We start from the raw sequence: 22,179 nt of genomic DNA, 5'->3' as shown, positions 1-22,179 counted from the left end.
AATTCTACTCAGATATGTCCCACTGTCTTCAATGACACTTATTCTCTATTAAGCAGAGTTAAGATTTGAGCCATAATCAATTACATTTGTTTAAATTTGCATATGAATATAACGATTCTGGAAATTTCCCAATTTTTATACCACCCCACCTCCAAGGTGCTGAAGGCAGCATATAAGGTTCTTTCCTCTTCCACCATTTTGTTACATCAACACTTTGATGCAGGTTAAGCCAACCAAAAGAGAATGACTGGTGCAGGGTCAGCCAATGAGCTACCCATGTAGCCCTTTTAAAATGTTAATTCCAACTATTTATTGTCTAGTGGGCAATAAGTATGATATAACTGAACTTACTAGAGGCAGCCTATGATCTGTCACTTAGATTTTCATATCTCTGAACTCCCATACTATGGAAATATGCAGCCACCTTATATCAAACCAGAGGATTGTAGTACTATATATATTGGAGCTCTCAAGGACTCAGCCATGTCTATTTCCTCACTGGGGCTTGAACCTGTGACCTTCTGCATGCAAAACATTTTTTTTTTTTGTCTTAAACACTGAGCCACAGCTCTTTTCTTGAAGTTTATTAGCTACCATTTCCTACCTGGTTTCCCAGATATCTTTTGGTCTTTCAAAACACCTCACAGTCAGGAGCAATAGTGTACTGTGAACACCTTGACAATTGCTCCTATTGTATAAAGTGGGCTGAGCAATACATTTTGATCTCTTTATGGAAGAAAAGCCAATGTTGTATTACAGAAAAGGGAGAGTACTTTTAAAAAATAATAATAATGTAAAACTGAACACCCAAAAGAAGTACATAAATTGTTAACTTCAAGTCAACTACTTTAATTTCACACATGCTATGATAACCACATTTTATCTGGTGATATTTCATCATTGTTATTCATCTATGTGACTAATCATGATAGCTATTCTTTTCAGTAATAATATATCAGCTGTGGTCCTTGGACAGTCTTTCTGGTGAACACAGATGTCAATCATGTGGAGGGAAAATGACAGTACATAACGTAGTCATCCAAGTTTAATTAATACCAGTACTTTTTCAAGCTTTCAGCATGCCTCTATGACTGTTGGACTACATGAAGTGTGTGCTTATGTTACCATCCATGATAATAATTACTAATGCCACGAATGACAAACTGTGGCATATGGGAAAGACTTTTCATTTGTCAAGTTCTTAATATACTATGTTATCTCAGGAGTCCACACAAACCAGGTATTTTATAATAAAATATTAGTGACGTTTTTGGCAACAGAACGAAGGGACAATTTATCTAAAAGTAGCTGTGCCACTTCTTCATCCATCAATAAAGACCTTTATAATCATCCTCTCCAATAAGTGATTACTAATTTTGGAAAATATATGGCTTTTATGGAGTTGTTAGGCTTACCTACAAGGGCAGAGTGCACCAGAATTATTTGTATGGTTGTTGTTTTTTGGAAGTGCCACAAAGCAGCATAGCATTAAGTATTCTGCAGTTACAGTAGCTCATTCAGTTGGTGGAAAAAATAGTAACAAATAAGCACTGCTAGCTGTCGCTGGTGCTGTTTCTTTTCCACCAGTGCTACATGAATGCCTCTGGTGGTGTGAGTTGAATTGCCAGTGTGCTGCCAGTTGAAAGCACTTTATTTAAGAAAGCAGCCCTATTCTAGCCTAAAAGGATACCAACTGTCAAAGCAGGAAGAGCCTTCTCAGTGGTGGCTCCCAAATTTTGGAACTCCTTCCCTAGAGATGTTAGACTGGCTCCCTCCTTGTCCTTCTGCTGGCAGGTGACCTTCTTATTTCAACAGGCTTTGGGGAACTGACCACTTTTAAAGAAAGGGCTGGTGCCGTGCTATTTTGATTGTAACTTGTAACTACCTGTGTGTTTTTAATAGATATTTTATAGTTATATATAGTTTTAATTCTATTCAATTGTTTTTAAATGATTGTTCCCCCTCCCAAATATTTTTGGCTGTTTCTATTTATCTATAAGCCGCCCTGAGTCCGTCATGGAAAAAGGCAGGGGATAAATCAATAAAACAACAATAATAACTGATAAGAGGTTTGTTAAAAAAAAGTGTGCAGTGTGTAGAAAGCGAAAAGAGATCATTTTTCTTCCTCTCTCATAACAGAAGAATTTGGGGTCACTTGGTGAACCTGACTGGCAATAGACTTAGGATGGCAAATGGAAATTCATATTTGCACAACACATAATTAGCTGACAAAATCATCTGCCGCTAGATATTGTGAGGGTCACTGGCTTAAATGGCTTCAAACAGAGACTAGTGAAATGAATGGAGAACAGGCCAGTTAACAGCTAGTAGCTGAAAAGCTAAATGGAACCTGCAGGTTTAAGGGCAAACTTATGCCTCCAAATACCAATTATTACAGGAGAAGAGGGAATATAGGAAGAGAAGGGTTGTTACTTACATTACTTACATGTTGGTTTACTGGACTCATCTGGTTGTCCAATGCAGTCAATAGGATTCTGGCTTAGCTAGATCTTTGGTGTGATCCAGCAGAGCTCTTCCTGTGTTCATTCTGGAAAGGTTGAGAGATCAGTCATGGTGATGCTCATCACAGGCTTCAGGTGCTGAATTATTTCTTCCCTAGATATTAGCAAAACTTGAACCATCCTCATGCTTCATTCATATACTGTACATGGTTGTCAGCTCATGGTCCCAACGGAGCCACCCTGCTTTTAATAATTGCATGGTAGGGGAAGATCAGCACACATGTCATCTCTTATTACCATAGCCCCAGTAACCCTTGCAAAGTGTCAACATCCCTAATGATTTATTGTTCCACTAAGTCATACAGGAGACGAAGGGCTTATAGAAAGCAACAATGATAAGAGGAGAGAGGATCTGATTCCTCTTCCTCTGCTCAGACTATACAGCATTTCCCTCACCCTTCTGTAATAATTCATAGATGATGTTAGCCCACTGATTTTTCCAAGGGTGCATGTGGCCAATGCCAGCATTCCAAGGATATATCCCACTTGGATCTACCTGCAATTACTTGAATTTCATAACAAGAGATCTAATCAGGAGGTTTGGGCTGGGTGTTCATCACTATGCAGATGACACCCAGCTCTACCTCTCTTTCAAATTGGAACCAGTGAAGGCCGTGAAGGTCCTGTGCGAGTGCCTGGAGGCAGTTGGCAGATGGATGGCGGCTAATGGGTTGAGGTTGAATCCTGACAAGACAGAAGTACTGCTTTGGGGGGATAGGGGGCGGGCAGGTGTGGGGTACTCCCTGGTCCCAAATGGGGTAACTGTGCCCCTGAAGAAGCAGGTGCACAGCCTGGGAGTCAGTTTGGACTCACAGCTGTCCATGGAGGCACAGGTCAATTCTGTGTCCAGGGCAGCTGTCTGCCAGCTCCATCTGGTACGCAGGCTGAGACCCTATCTGCCCGCAGACTGTCTCACCAGAGTGGTGCATGCTCTAGTTATCGCCTGCTTGGACTACTGCAACACGCTCTATGTGAGGCTACCTTTGAAGGTGACCCAGAAAGTCCAATTAATCCAGAATGCGGCAGCTAGACTGGTGACTGGGAGTGGCGACAGAGACCACACAGCACTGGTCTTGAAAGACCTACATGGACTCCCAGTATGTTTCTGGGCACAATTCAAAGTGTTGGTGCTGACCTTTAAAGCCCTAAACGGCCTCAGTCCAGTATACCCGAAGGAGTGTCTCCACCCCCATTGTTCAGCCCGGACACTGAGGTCCAGCTCCGAGGGCCTTCTGGCAGTTCCCTCATTGAGAGAAGCAAAGTTACAGGGAACCAGGCAGAGGGCCTTCTTGGTAGTGGCGCCCACCCTGTGGAATGCCCTCCATCAGATGTCAAAGAAATAAACAACTATATGACATTTAGAAGACATCTGAAGGCAGCCCTGTTAGGGAAGTTTTTGATGGCTGATGTTTTAATATATTTTTAAGCTGTTAAGGTTAAGCACGACTCAGTATGGATTCAACTCAATGGTGGCTTCTCCCAGTTTAATGGAAACTACCACAAAATACATAAGCTGAGGGTGGCGCTGTGGTCTAAACCCGTGAGCCTCTTGGGCTTGCTGATCAGAAGGTTGGAGGTTCAAATCCCTGCGATGGGGTGAGCTCTCGTTGCTCCTGCCAACCTAGCAGTTCGAAAGCACACCAAAAGTGCAAGTAGATAAATAAGTACCGCTCCAACGGGAAGGTAAATGGAGTTTCCTTGTGCTGCTCTGGTTCTCATTGTTCCATTGCACCAGAAGCGGCTTAGTCATGTTGGCCACATGACCCAGAAAAACTGTTTGCGGACAAACACTGGCTCTCTCGACCTGTGAAGCGAGATGAGCACCGCAACCCCAGAGTCTTCTGTGACTGTCCTTAACTGTCAGGGGTCCTTTACCTTTACCACAAAACATATCTGCTTTAAAAAGGGTTGTAATGAAATGTAAAATACCTTAGGCATGAGAACGGAAGTAGCTATAAGAAGCAAGCAATTAATATGACAAAACCCTTTAAAAAAAATCACCATTGTTAGACTTCAATGGATCTAACCTATTTCAGAACTGTTATGAAGGTGAAACAATACCTGCCTGGAAATTTTAGGAACTTGAATTTTATGTGCTCAACTATAAGCCACAAACTGCATTGTGTGATCATAAAATGCAGATAAATGGTCACAAAATGGAGATCAATGTCTCCTTAGTTCCTAGTGAAAAATAGAAAGCAGTTGCTAAAATGGCTCAGAAGTGTCTCTTTTTCAAAAGGAATTTCCAAGATTGTACAGTTTGTTACTGATTCACTCTTCACATGGTTGAATAAACACAGCAGACTGAATAAGTGTCTTCCACAGCCTGCAATCCCGCCTCAATTCCTACCAATACTTAAAGTTTACCTTATCTTACTGCATTGGATAATCAACCTGTCTATTGATTCGCGAGGGACTATAACTCAGTGATAGAATATACGCTTTGCATGCATAAAATCTTGTTTAATCCCTGGTATTTCTACTTAAAAGAATCAAACATCAGATGAGGGAAATGCCTCTGCCTTAGACCCCAGAATGCTGCTGTCAATCAGAACAGACAACACTGGGCTAGATGGATAAATAAGCTGACCTGGAGTAAGAAAACTGCGTATGTGTAACCTGGATCTGCTCCTCAAAGCAGTTTAATCTAGGAACAGATATATTCACACAATTTTAATAAAGGTAAGGCAAATGTTATTTGGCTACAATTTCACTTTTAAAGAAAAGAAAACTTGTTTTCATGATTGTCGCCACATCTTATTTATACTGCCCCTATACAATATATCTATTAAATGACCATTTTAGGCCCACAGGATCAGTAACAACAAGATAGTGACAATAGAAAGCAGGAGGCTTAGCCTGAAGATAGGATTAAACAAAGCATGAAGAACAAGATGGAACAACAAGGAGAAATCAAGGAAGGCGCAAGAGCATGACGGGCCTTAATGGTAAAAATGAGTTTATAGCAAGTATGGAAAAAGGGAAAAAAGGGGCCAGTAAAGCAAAATAAGAAAAGAAAAAAAGAGATAACACATGAGTAGAACAGCAGCCCAGACAAGCAGCAAAGTTGAAATAAGGGGAAGATGAAAAGTTAGGAACCAATAGGCATAATGTTAGCCCAATCAAGATGAGAAACAATCACTTGAACTAGTGTTGTAGTTATAGCAAAAGGCAGATACAGTTTCATTTTTGCAATGTTAAACAAGAAATAACAGCAGGTCTTTGCAACAGAATTAATGTGCGAAAGAAAAGATTGCCCAGAATCGAATTAATACATTTTCAACTGCAAACGGTAGAATGAGTTGTAAAAGAAGTATGGTTAATAGCAAGTACAGCTAGGTTACTAGGAGAAGATTTTGCAGGAATATAAGAAATATCGATCTTATTGTGTTTGACTTCAGATGATGTTTCGACCCCGCAAGATAGGATTGCAGTTAGTTAATTTAGTATTGCACTTATATCCCACCTTTTGTCCAAAGAGCTGAAGGTGGCATGCACACTTTAACTCTTTTATCTTCACAACAACCCTGTGAGGCAGGGTAGGCTGATAGGCAGCAACTTGCCCAAAGCCACTTAGGGGGCTTCATGGCATTTATAAGGAAGAGCAAGAAGACAATGATTCTGGAGTATAAAATCCAAAATCGTTAAAACAAAAGGAGTGACTCAGCTGGGCAAGATGGGGAATATACAAGGTGGGGGGGAGGGAGGAGAAAATGTATGTATTTTTTATGGGTCAGTCATACTCAAGGTGGACTCCCTGACATCAGTAGTAGCTTATTTATTTATTTTATTTATTATTGAATTTATATACCTCCCTATAACCCGTAAGTCTCAGGGCGGTTCACAGGATAAAATCACAATATAAAATCACAAAATAAAAACAAAAACAACCCAATAACCCCGCAGAGGGAAAACAGAATTTAAACACACATGCACAATATTTGTAATAAACAAATAAAAATAAGGAGTCATCAGGTACCATCAAGGAGTAGATTAAATGATCAATTTAACTGTCTTTCAAATCAAAACATTTTAGCCATTGCTCCCCCCCCCCCCCCAATTGTAATCAGTCCTAGAAGCTCTTTGATCCAAGTGGAGGCTTCCATGAAGGATATCAGTTTTACATGGCATTGCATGAACAGGGCATCACCAGTGGAAAGTCCCTCCTCTGGTTGCCATCTTAGATTAGTCTTGTGAAATACTAACAGACAACAGAAATGGAGAAGAGACAGGGTGAGTGGGAACCTTTGGATTTTGTGTGGGACGTCCTGGCTATGCCTCAGTGCATATGTTCCACAACAATGAAGCTGTTACTGGGAGATGGCTCCAACTTCATTATAATTCAGAAGCTGGCCGTCCATTCCCTGCCTTAGCCTTAACCATTCACAGTGCACTAAACAATTTCCTTCCCCCACTTTCAAACACCATCCTACTCTTATTTCTTTCTGGACACCATGACTTAATGGCTACTGCTTTTCCTCTGCAACATGGACACATAGGGCGGTTAGAGGAATAGCTATGTATCTTTCAGGATACAGGTAGCTAGCCGTGTTGGTCTGCTGTAGTCAAAACAAAATAAAAAATAAAAAAAATCCTTCCAGTAGCGCCTTAGAGACCAACTAAGTGTGTTATTGGTATGAGCTTTCGTGTGCATGCACATTTCTTCAGATACACTGTGCATGCACATGAAAACTCATACCGATAGCAAACTTAGTTGGTCTCTAAGGTGCTACTGGAAGGAATTTTTAATTTTTTAAAAAATCTTTCAGGACTTTAGCATCTTCTTTAGCGTTTTCTTTAGTTAAGTATAAATTCAGATTCAGGGTCAACCTGTATGAAATCTTCAAGCTCATCTGCCTAAGGATAAGGAGCTCTCTTCATTTTTTGTCATGGCAAACTTTTCAAGTCAAGCTAAACCTTCATTTTTTTCAGTTCCTTATTCCCTTTGTATTTGTTCCCTCACTTGCCCAGCAGTGGCTGGCACAGGCTTCTTAAGAGAAAACTGGGCAGTTCTACACAGTGTATAACTTTGCATTAAGAACTGGTTGGGAATAAATGATGTCTCTTTCTTACCTCAGATAATAATTACATGATTTTGGCTGACTCAATTCTCCCCACCCGCCCCTTTTTGGAGAGAGGGGTAAGAATATGCTCCCACTGTATGACTATATTATCAGCTGCTCTTTCACCATATTACAGAAAGCTGAATACAGGACTGGATAAACATAATTTATCATTGACTCACCCTGTGATTAGGATAAATAGTGAAGCATTTTAAGCTGTCTTCAAAGTCTCCCCCTCCTCATGTTAGATGAAAGCTCTCTATTTATCTGTCTGTGCTCTAAACAAACACATCATGTACTTTCTTTTGCCACTGTCCCATTTCCTACAACTCAGAATTGGATGCTAAAAATCCACCTACTATCCAGCTAAATCCATCTAAGACATCTCTTTTCCTCTGCAGAATCTTGATCAATTTGCTGCTTAATCCCATATCTGTGGTTTCATCTCTCATCTTTGCTGGTAGAATTCTATCCCCTGCAGTCTTTCCTTATACCAATTCCAAGTTTATCGTCTTTCTTTGGCCTTCTAACCTTGCAACAAAAAAACCAAAAACCCAGGGCTGCAGTCCTATGCACACTCAGTTGGGACAGTAGTATACACCATATATTTAAAGCCCATGGCTTCCTCCAAGGACTCCTGGGACATATAGTTTGTTAAGGGTACTGCAAATTGTGAGGAGTAAACTACAGTTCTCAGGAATCTTTGGGGGAAGAAATAAGCTTTAAATGTATGTTGTGTAGGCAGACTCACCCAAACTCTCTCCTTCCTTGTTCCAGGATATATTTTTGTAACCTTCTAATTTTGCATTTGTGAAGCTTCTCATTTATAATGGCAGGTTTGATGAGGGTTTTCAATGCTCAAAAACATGAGAGAGAGAGAGAGAGAGAGAGAGAGAGAGAGAGAGAGAGAGAGAATGCTTTGCCATGTGAAACTCACATTTAGCTTGGAAACAGCCATGATTCTTATACAATTCAACCTCATTTATCCAAATGACTTGGGTAACATCCAAACCATCAGATCTTGAAGTAAAGCAAATACTGCTTACATGAATGGTACTGAACTGACATGGAACAATGTAAAGGGACACAGCAAAAGTGGCTGAAAGGGAATTTCAAGAATCATGGAGGTTCTGCTGTTACCTTTTGCTTAGAGAAAGGAAAGGATATGCCAAATTTGCCAGCATCAACCTGTCTTTAATATCCTGTATGCTTTCCCTTAAGACATCCCGAATCTGCACATTTATTTATATATATATATTCCACTTCCAATTTTGGAATTAAAAACAAGAGACCAAAGACAATAACATAACACCAGATGCTTAAAAAAACACAGTGAGAAAATATGAAGAGCCAAGGCCCAATTGAATGTGACATGTGAATGCCTTTGGCCCTAATGTGGCTGGTATAAAAACAAATGGCATGCAAAAAAGAAAAAGAAGATGAAAGTACATGAGGGAGGGCATAAACTGCATAAGGACCATGATGTGCGGAAAGGGACTTTAGCTTTTGCTTTTGTCGCCATCCTCATTTGAATTGCCCTCCAACTGCAAATTGCAGGCATGGGGCACCTAAGTATGGCTGCAGCAGAGGAAAGGCTATGTTATGCCAGCCATTTTAAAAAGCTAAGGTAAATTGTGCTCTCTTCGGCAGAACATATACAAAAAAGCTAAGGTAAATAAACAGGTTTTTACCAATTGACATCGCTTGTAGGGTTAAAAGAAGTTTTGTAAGGAGTAATTTATAAATTATTGTGAAAAAAATTAAGAATAGATGTACTGGAAATTTGAGTTTCTAGCAATAATTATAGTAACAAAATGCATAATTAGAAAGACTTTAGAAAACCATCAGTCGAGGTTGAAGGAAGTCTTAGGCTGTGATAGCCAAAAATTTCTAAATGATGTTTAAAAGGATGTTATGTTGGAAAATATGTGTAAAAACCAACAAAAATTTATTAAAAATAAAATAAAATAAGCAGGTTTTTACCTGGCAGCTAAAAGTTTGGTGCTGAGTAGGTTTCCCTGTGGAGAGCATGACAAAGGGATGTGAAAACAACAGGGTCGTTGTTTTGCTACCTGAGGAAAAGGCCAAGATAGGGCTCTTACATTCCACATACAGAATCCAACTGAACTGGCAGCTGAATCTTACCTCAACTCTGGTGACAGTATATCAACTTCCACTGCATCTAGGAACATCCTAGTTTAGGGGCCCCAGAGCTTATGGCAGATGCTTCACTCTGCTTCATGGTCGGACCGGACCAAAATTTCCCTTTCTCAGCTACCTAGTAGTCTCTGACTGTAGTTGTAGTCGTTGGACAGGTTAATTGTTGTAATCCACCCTGGGATCTTATGGTCAAGAGGAGGTAATGACAATGAGGATGTTGTTAGAGGAGAAGGTCCGTCTTAGACACTTGGATCCCGTGCAATAGGTGGCTTTACTAGTTACTAAACATGGGCTGTGATGTTGTAAACAAACACAGCAGTGGGAATGCTTGATGTCAGAGACCTTGTGTGTTCCCTTCAGAAGAACATTGCAGTCTGAGGAAACATGAACTCTTGAAATACCTAATCAAGCTTTTGTATGATTCTTTGAATGAAATGAGCCAAACTGGCTACTCTCAAGTGTAATGAAAGAACAAGGTCTGTTTGTTCATCACACAAGCAGAGCTCACTTGGCTGAGAAAACCTTTGCCTTTCCTTTTGTGCTTGGAGAGTACTAAGGGGGCCTCTGACTTATTTTTCTTTTTGGCCTAGGCTTTAATTTGAACAATGTTAAGAATCATGGGTATGTGCCTAGAGGTTGGTTCAGCCAACCTTGATGAAATTAAAGATAAACAGCAAGGACACAGATCTCTGATTCTGCTGGCTGTAGCAATTAGGCATGCCAGCCCTCTGACCTTTTACCTCTCCCTGGAGGCACCTTGTGCTTTGAATGCAGCATAAGGAATGGGAGTGGAAGAATAACCATGACCTTAGCATAATGGAGGGAAGGGGCACCTGCAATCATTAACCAGGAAGCCCACAACCCAATGCACAGGCAGTCAACAGAGAGGTCAGATCTTGGTTGATGTGTATCTTGGAGCACAACCACAGCAGAAAACAGCCATGCTGTACTTGGCATTAATCTTGCCAAGTACATTTGTTGTTGGAAATGCATCACACCAAGGCATTTATCAGCCTGACACTATGGCTGTTTAAATGTGTACAGGGCTACAGTCTTTCCATACTTTACTCACTTGGGTGAGACAGGATCACTGCTACATTCCCTTTTGAAAGTGGAACACAAAAGATGCTTGCATATTGAAACTACATTTGCATGGCAATATGTTACATGAGGGGGACGCCGGTGGTGCTGTGAGTTAAACCACAGAGCCTAGGACTTGGTGATCAGAAGGTTGGTGGTTCGAAACCCCGCAACGGGGTGAGCTCCTGTTGCTCAGTCCCTGCTCCTGCCAACCTAGCACTTTGAAAGCACGTCAAAGTGCTAGTAGATAAATAGGTACCGCTCCAGCAGGAAGGTAAACGGCGTTTCCGTGCGCTGCTCTGGTTCACCAGAAGCAGCTTAGTCATGCTGGCCACATAACCTGGAAGCTGTACGCCAGCTCCCTTGGCCAATAAAGCGAGATGAGCGCAGCAACCCCAGAGTCGGCCACGACTGGACCTAATGGTCAGGGGTCCCTTTACCTATGTTACATGAGAGGAAGAGTGCAGTGACACAATACCAGAGCAGAGGGGTGGGTGTGTTATTTATTATGGTATAGTTTAGCCTCACCCTTCCTCAGGGTGGTGTGTCTCCAACTTTTATTCTCACAAGACTGCTGCAAGGTGGGGCAGGCCGAGAGAGTCACAGTTTGTTTTATGGCTGAGGTGGGATTTGAACCCAGATATTCTCAGTCATGTAACTGAACACTACATCAAACAGTCCTCTCCAATGGGTGGAGCCGGAGGTGTGGCAAAAATGGAATCGTGTTCAGATGAAATCCTATGCCTGTTCAAAGGTAACCCCTGCCCCGTTCTAATGCTGTGTCAGCAAAGTAGGGATTGTAAATTCAAAAACTCCTGGTGGAGTCAGTAAAAAGCCCCAAACAACAGCACACTTTTCCTACCCCATATCATCAGAAGTTAGGATTCCTTCATGATCAAGGTTTCTCACCCAAGAGTTAATCATGGCACAGCAACAGGAGTATATATAAAACCTTAGCCATGGAACACATAGAACCTCTTGCATGGATCACTCTACATCACCATGTCCTTGTGTTGACAGAGTTATGAGGACACAGCTGGGAACTTGGTGAAGGACACATAGCGCAGCCAAAAAAAATAAAAAAATAAGGCTATGTATGCACACTATATCTTTAGAGCACATCCAAAGCATCTTCTTTCCCTCAAAGAATTCTGGGCCCTGAGATTTACCCCTCACAGTTACACTTCCCAGCAACTTTTAACAAACTATAGTACCCAGAATTCTCTGAGGGAAAGTGTTTTGAGTGTGCTTTAAAGGTGTACACAGCAAACTCTTTTTAAAAAGGAGGAATATTATTACGTATTAGTATTTATTAAATTTATATACCACACTTCATCTGAGGATCACAGTTTACAGTATAAACCTCAGTACAGTATAAGCTTCAGGATTTTGGAAACAGGCACCTTCCAAACACCTCTGCACCTTTTATCAAACCACAGATATGTGAAATAATGACTGTTTCTTAGCCTGGTTCCACACTGGGCATTTACTGTGGAATAGCCAGGCTTCATTCACTTACTTTTAGGGGAAATAAGAACAACATTGGGGACAAAACATCCAACTCTCATGTTTTCCCAGTTCAGCTTCTGGATCCCCCCCCCCCCCCAAGTTCAGAAAATCTGACAAAACAAAACTCAGTGGAATAGCAGTGCAATTTTTTCAGGTATAGATGTCCTCTCGTACTGCTATTGCAGCTTGTTAAATTGCTCTAGCCATTTCCTGGGTTGTTCAGCTGGCCATTTCTCATGGGGTGGGGAGCATTTAATCCTTTCTCACATATAATGGCTAAAATGAAAATAACTCACCCTACTCCACCGTCACCTCTGATATTTCAAGCAAGGGAAAGGGAACCTGCCACTTGACCACAGCATATTAGAAGCTTGGAAGCAAAGTTGCTATTCCATTTCCAGCTTAAAGCAGATTAGCAATGATAAAGTGCTGCTAAATTGCCTTCATCTTGAAGTGCCCTTAACAATGCAATCCTAGCCATGTCTACTCAGAAGTAAGTCCAACTGAATTCAATGGAGCTTACTCCCACATAAGTGGGGTTAGGACTGCAGCCCTTACAGAACCCACAGAAGCAGCTGAGGCAGACATGAGCAAAACTGCAATGGGAAACTGAGGTTGTATGAATCCAAGCAAGGGGATAACCTCTGATTTTGCCTAGGGCAGTAACAGTCTCCGCCTGATTCCCACGGCTGTGTAACTTTTGTCAGTAGAAAGGTTTATTAAGAGTTTCGGTATTCCTTCCTCTGAAAGAAACATATATTGGGAATCTTCTCCTTCATGGGAATGTGGGAGCAATAGACCTATGAAGGAAGATGTGTAGACCTTTGCAATGTTCAGCACACACAGTCCAATCACTGCCCTGATACCACAGTTAGTGAGACTGAAATGCAGACGGACAGAGACAAGGGACTTCAAGAGAATCCCTTCCCAAGGCCTCTTATTTAACTAGAACATTGCTCAGCATCAGAATTTACTCAGTCGGTTAAATGGCCTTGCCCTGGGCTGACCTTGGAACAAAGACAACATGTGAAATGCAGGAGGCTTGAATGGAGGATCATTTTTGGTGGTGGAACCATGGCAAAGTACTGTCAGGTTTCTAAACGACTTTTAATTTGTCACACACATCAGGTACCTCAGAGGCAAATACCTGCCACTCCAGGCTGCTGCCTGTTTGTTAAAAGCTACTGGCGGGGATAATGAATTCCCAAAGAATAAATGACTAGCAATTAGAAGAGTAGGTCAGAAAGGGAATGATGACTCATATAAAGAACAAAACTCATCTCCGTATTTGATGACGTACAGCTCATGTAGACAGCTACATGCATCTCCACGGCACTTTGTAAAATGACTAGCTTTCACAGTATCACTAGGGAATAGGAAACAAAGCAGATGCTTCAAATATATATATCTGGACCCAACATTTCAGAGTGAAAGCACACACATATATACCCAGAGTTGAGAAAAGGATGCCGGCCACTTCTGAAAATCAGGGCTCATGCAAAGTGGAAAACTAAAGCTGCTCAGCCTTCCATGAGTCACTGACAAAGCATCAAGCATGGAGTTTGTTGCCACAAAATGTGACATTAGCCATGAAACTATAAAAAGAATTAAGTACCGTAGTTTTAATGTTTTTACTCCACAGATTAATCAGTCTGATTCACACAACAATGCCATTCACAAGTATAAACAGTGGAAGGGATGTTCAAGTGTGCTTTGTAAAAAAATGCCATATATGTGGGGTGGCTCACTATTTGTGGCCCAAGGGTTGCATAGAGAGTTTGCCACCCCTCCGAAGGCTGCATGCCAGAGATGGACATGGCGAATGCAGGCACACATACGGACAGCACATGCCCCATACAAGCAGCCAGGTGGGTGAGCAGACACACCCTGTGGTGTGTAGGGGAGATATAGGAAGGCAGCCAGCCAAAGATATGCTCTAGGACAGGCATGGCCAAACTTGGCCCTCCAGATGTTTTGGGACTACAGTTCCCATCATCCCTGACTACTGGTCCTGTTATCTGGGGAGGATGGGAGTTGTAGTCCCAAAACATCTGGAGGGCTAAGTTTGGCCATGCTTGCTCTAGGATCTTCTTGCAGTGGTGCTGCACCGAAGAGAGGAGAGGCTTCTGTGCAAGGTAAGTCAACACAGAGGTGTCCAACTTTTGTTGGTTCTGTACCCTGCAAGCACCTCAGTGGGTACACTACAACACTATGGTGGGAGATATCTCAGCAGAACAGTTTTTAAACTGTCAAATTTATAGGAGTCTGGGAGGGACACCAAAAATACCCTCTGAGGCAGATCCACTCTGTAAGCTAGACAGCCCTCCATGGCATTTTGTATAAGCAAATAAGTAAGATGGAACGGGGCATATCACTTTGCACTTTACAAGTGCAAAACCCTCAAAATATATCATTGCATCCATGGAAGTTTTTAGCATTGAGAATACCACTCCAAAATTTTGAGCAATGGAAGAGGCAGTAATTGTCATATGACACTTTCTGCTGTACTTTGGTAATCATAATCATATGTCTGTACTACCACTCCCCATGCCCTCACATGCATACACTTGAAATAGCTGTTTGTACCTCTAACATCATAGGCCCCCTCTGCACTACACATCTAATGCAGTATCATTCTGCTTTCAACAGTCATGGTTTCCCCCAAAGAATCTTGGGAACTGTGGTTTGTAAAGGGTGCTGAGAGTTGTTCAGAGACCCCTGGTTCCCTCTCAAAGCTACAATTCCCAGAGTTCCCTGTGAAAATGGATTGTTAAACGACTGGAAATTGCAACTCTTTGAGGGTAATAGGGGTCTCCTAACAACTCTCAATACCCTTAACAAACTACACTGCCCAGAATTCTTCGGGGCAAGCCATGGCTATTTAAAGTGGCACCATGGTGCTTTAAAAATATAGTGTGGATGGGGTCATAGGCTTGCTTATTCAAAACATCTCCTCAGCTGCCTTTTCCTATGACTTTGACAGCTGGGGAAGAAAGTACTGGCCCTACTTGAGAAACATGGATATTTTTTCCTGCTCTTTAGCCTTAGACAACTCCATATGCACAAAGTAATTGATTTGCAACAGTGACGTCTCCATGGCAATTAAACACAATTTAAAAGTAGTTGATCCTTAGTAAAACAAAGCAGCAGTTTTCTCTCAAATGATTTCTGCTTCTTTTCACTTTAATCATGTTGTCCACACATAATCCAGAATGCGGCAGCTAGATTAGTGACTGGGAGTGGCCGCCGGGACCACATAACACTGGTCCTGAAAGACCTACACTGGCTCCCAGTACGTTTCTGGGCATAATTTGAAGTGTTGTTGCTTACCTTTAAAGCCCTAAATGGCCTCGGCCCAGTATACCTGAAGGAACAACTCCACCCCCATCGTTCTGCCTGGATGCTGAGGTCCAGCGCCAAGGACCTTCTGGCGGTTCCCTCACTGCGAGAAGCAAAGTTACAGGGAACCAAGCAGAGGGCCTTCTCAGTAGTGGCGCCCGCCCTGTCGAACGCTCTCCCATCAGATGTCAAAGAATTAAAGAACTATCTGACTTTCAGAAGACATCTAAAGGCAGCCCTGTTTAGAGAAGCTTTTAATATTTGACGAATTATTGCATTTTAATATTTTGCTGGAAGCTGCCCAGAGTGGCTGGGGAAACCCACCCAGATGGGCGGGGTATAAATAATAAAATTTACTATTATTAAGAAGAGAAGAAGAGGAGTTTGGATTTGATATCCCGCTTTATCACTACCCGAAGGAGTCTCAAAGCGGCTAACACTCTCCTTTCCATTCCTCCCCCACAACAAACACTCTGTGAGGTGAGTGAGGCTGAGAGACTTCACAGAACTGGAAACTGCATGTGGAGGAGCGGAGACGCGAACCCGGTTCACCAGATTATGAGTCTACCACTCTTAACCACTGCACCACACTGGCTCTATTATTATTATTATTATTATTATTATTATTATTATTATTATTATATCTTTTCACTGGCATCTCATACTTTTCTACATCAACATGCTGATGCAGCTTTCCTCAGCCTGGTGCCCTACAGATGTTTTGTAGTACAACTGCCACCAGTCCTAGCCAACATGGCCAATGGTCAGGGATGCTGGAAGTTGCAATCCAGAACATATGGTGAGCACCAGGTTGGGGTAGCCTGCACCAATGCTTATATTTATGGCTCTGACTCTACCAGTCCTCCTAGCCTATCAGTCTAGCAAGAGAAGAGCAAAATCCCCTGCAGCTACAGCCCAAATGATGGGTCTGATAAACATGCAGCTGGTAACTTTTCTGGAAATGAGAGCACTGAATCACACAAATCAGTCCAAGGAATTCATCACAGATTCATTGGACATTTAACTAAAACTCTTAGCCCAACACACTCAGCTTTAGTATTTTCTGCCACAAAGGCAGCTTTTGTTTACTTTAGCCTAACAAATTGAAAACCAACAAGCGCTTCTTCTGCCAGCACGAAAGAATATGCCTACCATAGACAGTGTCAGGGATGCCAACAGGATTTCCTAGCCTGGTACACTGTATTTGGAGTGTACGAGGAGAGGAAATACCCATGTGGCTCTGGGCAACTGGAAACAACAGAACATGTATTTTTTCACTGCCAATACTATACAGATATACGAGCTAGGTTCATCTTGCCTATACTACACAAATTCCCAGGTTGCACAGAAGAACTCTATACCTCCCTGTTACTTAAGATGAAAACACAGGTGTTACATACTGAGTTGCTAGTTTCTGTGCTGCCATGATGGATATTCGCCAAAGGATGGTTTGCGCCACAAACTAGGCCCAAAATGCAAGGCCTGTGCTCCTTCACACTCCCTCCTTTATAGTCACTTTGAACTGTTTGTCTCTGTTTCTATCTTTTTAAGTATGTATGATCTAATCACCTTTTTATTACTAGGTTTTTTATTCCTTACCTGTTTTAAGTCTTCTGTGTTCAGTTTATCCGTATGTTTTATCTTATGCTGGTCTGTGACCAAAATAAAGTTTGATACTGATACTGTATTTGGATGAGGGACCTTATACTCTGCTCCCACCCCCTTACAATCTATGAACAAGGGCTGCTCCTTATGTACAATTGTTAACTTAGCCTAGCCTACCTCACAGGGCTGTTGCAAACAGAAATGTGGGGAGGGGAGGGAAATGTAAACAACCTTCTGCTCCTGGGCGGAAAAGCAAATATATAGCACACAGTGCATAGTTGAACTATGGAATACGCTCCCATGGGAGGCGGTAAGGGCCACCAAAATGGGTGGATTTAAAAGACAAATTCATGGAGGATAAGGCTTTCAGTGGCAAATGGGTACAATGTTTATGCTTCTGCCTCCATAGTTAGAACAGTATGCTTCTGAACCACAGTTGCTTAAAACCACAGAAGGGGAGAGTGTTCTTCTGCTCGGGTCCTGGTTGCAGGTTTTTCACGGGCATCTGTTTGGCCATTGAGAGAACAGGTTGCTAGACTAGATAGGCCATTGGCTTTATCCAGCAGGGCTCTTCCTATATTCTTAAGTAATGTCATTTAATATTTTGTTGGAAGCCGCCCAGAGTGCCTGGGGAAGCCCAGCCAGATGGGTGGGGTATAAATAATAAATTATTACTATTATTATTATTATTATTATTATTATTATTATTATTATTCACAGTTCATGTAAAGGAAGCTAGAAAAGCAGCCTTTGACTACATTTCATAGTCCTGATATTTACAGCAAAATACCCAAACGAACCCTGATTAAATAACAACAAGCAAAAAGTACTCTGTGTGGTTTTACAACTCTGATGCCTGAACTGCCAACTCTCCTACCCAACCCTAAAGGGTTGTTGTGAAGATCAAATGGCGAAGGGGGGAGACAATGTACATAGACTTGAACTCCTGGGAGGAAAATCCAAAACACAAAAACTGAACAAGTGTATGTGCAATTTCACAACTCTCAGCGAAACATATATATGCACAAAATATTTGCCAACCTCAGTACAGAAATATAGACATCCTTGGGTTAAAGTACAGAATCTAGGAGTTTTAATTTGTTGCATCAGTAAGGTGTTTAATAATTTTATGATTTTATGTGCTGATTCATTTTGCATTTTTGTTTTATGGTTACCGTATATTAATAAATAACAGCCCAGTGATTACAAGCAGACCACTTGTGGTTGTGTAGAGAACATGGAAAATTGTGGGTGGGGGGAGATGATGATTTTGATGTCACTTAAAAAAAATCAGTAGGGAGGAAACCTAACTCATTTTAACCTCACTTATTTTTACTTTAAAGTAAATCATACTAAAACCTGCCAGTTGTGTTTTATTCTGTAAAGGCAGCATACTTGGGGAGCAAATGTGGACATCATGAGGAAAGTGCTTAAAGAAATATACCCCAATATCCTCCCTCATTCAGCTTCTGCTGCTTTGGGAGGGGGGCAGGTGGGAGTGGTCAACGTGCCTTTCGCTGATTGCTTAGCAACAACAACTAAGTGATTAAGTGTCCTTAGCAATGGTGCTGTCTGCCAAGTGCTTGCTTCCATGGTTTGCACACTAACTTTCTTGAGAAACGTCTGGTCAGCTTACTCTCTTTTTTAAAAATGACAGCTGAGAGCCTGGGGCCCCTGCTCATCTTGGGCCCCCCAAACCTGACCCCTTCTATTGACTTGCAATGACCCTAGACACAGTTGGACTTGGTGTTAAAATGAACATTTCCAAATGACCTGCACTTTTAGTGCTTAGAGATGTCCAGCTATAGTATAAGAGAACATTCATTCAAACTTGTCCCTGAGCACTGCACTCATTGTACTTTGCTCTTTCTTTCTTTCTTTCTTTCTTTCTTTCTTTCGTTCTTTCTTTCTTTCTTTCTTTCTTTCTTTCTTTCTGGCTGCTCTGAAACTAATCTTTATTGCAGAGTACAGTACTCTTCTTTGAAGTGCACCCGTGTTTCATGGGTCAGTAGGTGACCAAATGATTTGCCTGTTTGCATTGCACATCCAGAGAACAGGGAGAACTTATTGCAAATCAGATAGAAAACTCTTCTGCCTCCACCTCTATGATTATATTCTATGAAACTGAAACTGAAGTACATGAGGGTTTTTTTTTTTAAATCATTAGAACTGAAGGGAGCATACTAATAAGGGCTAACACATATTTAATAAATGAGGTTTGAATCATAAGGGGTTAAGTCCCACATTCTTTTTTTAGGGTTCCCAGCAGGCTAGAATATCTTGAGCTGGGCCATCATTTTATCTTCTTATCATAACTGAAGGATGCAGAGCTGGAGAAAAAAATCCAGAAGACCTTCCCCCCACTCCACTTTTCCTATTGATACATATAGCTGAGCTATCACAATAAACACATTAACACAAAAGCACTGTGTGGGGAGTACCTGAGTGCTTGTATATAGGGCATTTATGTGTTCAGAATGTATATGTATGTGCATGATGCTACCACATAAGATCAAACCATTAAAAAGAGAAGTATGAAAGCGGCTGATACTGTTTGCAGGTCACATCTGATGAGTGGCTGGGGAAACCTAGCCAGATGGGCAGGGTAAAAATAAAAATAAAAATAATTATTCTACACCAAGTGTGAACATTGGTTTACCAGCCAAAGCAACCACCTAAAAGAGAGTCCAAGCCTCTTGATCTTATTCCAGGCTGCTTCTTGGCCTGTAATGCAGTTGTGTGGCTACTTTGCCCTGGGCAGGAAAACAGAAGTGATGTATGTATGTATGTATGTATGTATGTATGTATGTATGTATAAATAAATAGCACCCTTCATCCAACGATCACAGGACAGTTTACAGTATAAAAACACAAAATAAATAACATAACAACAAACAAATACAGATACTGAATACCAGATCTAATGACTGATGACCAGGTAGCTTCTGGCAACGGAAGCAAGGTCAGATTCTTTCCATAGAGAAAACACACTCTGGACATGTTTAGAGGTGATTACCTCAAGGTGGCAGATTCTTTGAGGACAAAAATTGGCAACTCTAACCCTTCTGGAATCTTTGTGTTTGCACTTCAGCCATGACTAGGTTGCCCTGCTAGTGGGTACATAAAAAGTGGACTTGTGGCATGTGGAGAAGAGAAATTGTTTATTTTTTAGCATGTTTGTATTTTTTAAAACCACATTGCTCCATAACTGAGAACATCTTCCAACCCAAACACAATAGTGACAATGTGGAAGACCTGCTATGGGGGGGGGGGGATGCTCAATGCAAAATCCAGTGAAGATTATATTGTTGGCTTGGATTGTGCTCATTTTGGCAGCACAAACTAAAAATGGAATGATAGAAAGAAGATCAGCATGCCTGCTCAGGACTAGGAGAAACCTGGAAATATATCATCTGTCTCAAAGCATGGGATCCCAATGTCCATCCATTACCAGGCCCACTTGTAGTGGGAAGGACATCCTAGCTGCCAGCATTTGTTACAGCTGAAAAACAATCACTCCCTTGTATCTCCAGGAACACTCGCACAGCACCATCTACTGTTTCTGCAGCATCAGCATCTGAGAGACACAGAACACTTGTAAGAATAGCAGTGGGGGGTTGTGTGTGTGTGTGTGTGCGCGCGTGTGCGTTTTCTGCTTCTTCTGTTTGCACATGTGTGTTGCTGCTCTGCAAGAGGCATAGCTTCCCTAAAGAAGCATTTCACACAGACACATGTCTTTCCACAATGGATATTTTTTGCAGCTATATTTTGAGGGATAGGATGTTCCAGTAATGTTTTAAAAAGACTGTGTCTGATGCACTGCCATTCTTCCTAATGCAACTTCGCAGGCATTACCAGAGTAGTAATAAGCATGTGAGCTACAATGGTGAGAGTCATCTATAAACCTGTGATAGGTAATGGGATGCTTATTCCCCAGCAACCAATGCAAACTCAGGTCCTCCCTCTTTTCCCATTTTATATCAAATTTAGTCCTGTAACTAATGGAGCAGGGAGAAGGAGAGAGATTAGTTTCTTAGGCAGAGCATCGTTTCCCTAGCAGATTTTCAGTATTATTTTTGTATGAACTAATCTGAACTAAACACCCCCAACTCTAGCTCTACCATCACTGTTTCACCATACCCTCTAACATTTCTCCAATGAAAGCAGGGACGTCCCATTCCATATTAATAGTTTTACTAGTTATACTCCACACATTTTACTGGGTTGCCCCAACCACTCTTGGCAGTTTCCAACATATATAAAAACATAATAAAACAAAACAAAAAACATTTTTTAAAAACTTCCCTATACAAGATTGCCTTCAGACGGCTCGTAGGTCGGATAACTCCATACCCTCCAACTTTCTCCATTGAAAATAGGAGCATCCTACCATACCCTCCAATATTTCTCTAATGAAAATAGGGACGTCCTAAGGGAAAGCAGGACATTCCAGGATCAAATCAGAAACTGGGACGGCTTCTCTAACAGGGACATCCCTGAAAAATAGGGACACTTGGAAGGTCTGTTTCACTACCATTGTTTAATACATGCTTAGCACCCAAAATCATTAACATGGATTAGAATTGCCCTTCCATATGTTGCAATGTATTTTCCAGATGCCCTGCCATTGATTAGTCAGCACCTAACATGCTTAAATCAACATTTTCCTCCACAAACCCATTGCATGCTTGTTTGGGTGTTCTTGCAGTTCCAAAAGGGCTTTCAGAGAAAGCTCTTCTTCTTAATAGTGAATATCCCAGTTGCTAGGACAGCACTGCCCTTCCCAGTCCTAGGCTGTTGCTGTTACTGAGCAAAGTACTGTTCATGTCACCGCAGATGCTCAGATCCAGGGCGGCACCTCCTGTTTTGCTGCTTGAGGCAAAACAGGAATTGCTGCCTTG

The 22,179-nt window shown here is 41.6% G+C and overlaps 1 protein-coding gene across 10 annotated transcripts in view; it reads right to left on the bottom strand.

Annotated features, from left to right (window-relative positions):
* TOB1 (transducer of ERBB2, 1) overlaps positions 1 to 22,179 on the bottom strand; it is a 122,218-nt gene that overhangs the window by 10,680 nt on the left and 89,359 nt on the right. For 9 of the 10 annotated variants that reach the window (XM_083728062.1, XM_083728063.1, XM_083728064.1 and 6 more), the window contains one exon: positions 2,438 to 2,548. The gene's annotated coding sequence lies outside the window, so the exon portion shown is untranslated. Of the gene's footprint in view, positions 1 to 2,437; positions 2,549 to 17,272; positions 17,347 to 22,179 lie in introns of those variants that run through there. The other variant, XM_083728068.1, reaches the window with a different exon arrangement.

Source organism: Podarcis gaigeae (genome assembly GCF_964106915.1).
Source record: "Podarcis gaigeae genome assembly, chromosome: 2".
Lineage (NCBI taxonomy): Eukaryota > Metazoa > Chordata > Lepidosauria > Squamata > Lacertidae > Podarcis > Podarcis gaigeae.
Note: the sequence above shows the minus strand (reverse complement) of the source record. Positions and strands in the feature narration are given on the sequence as shown.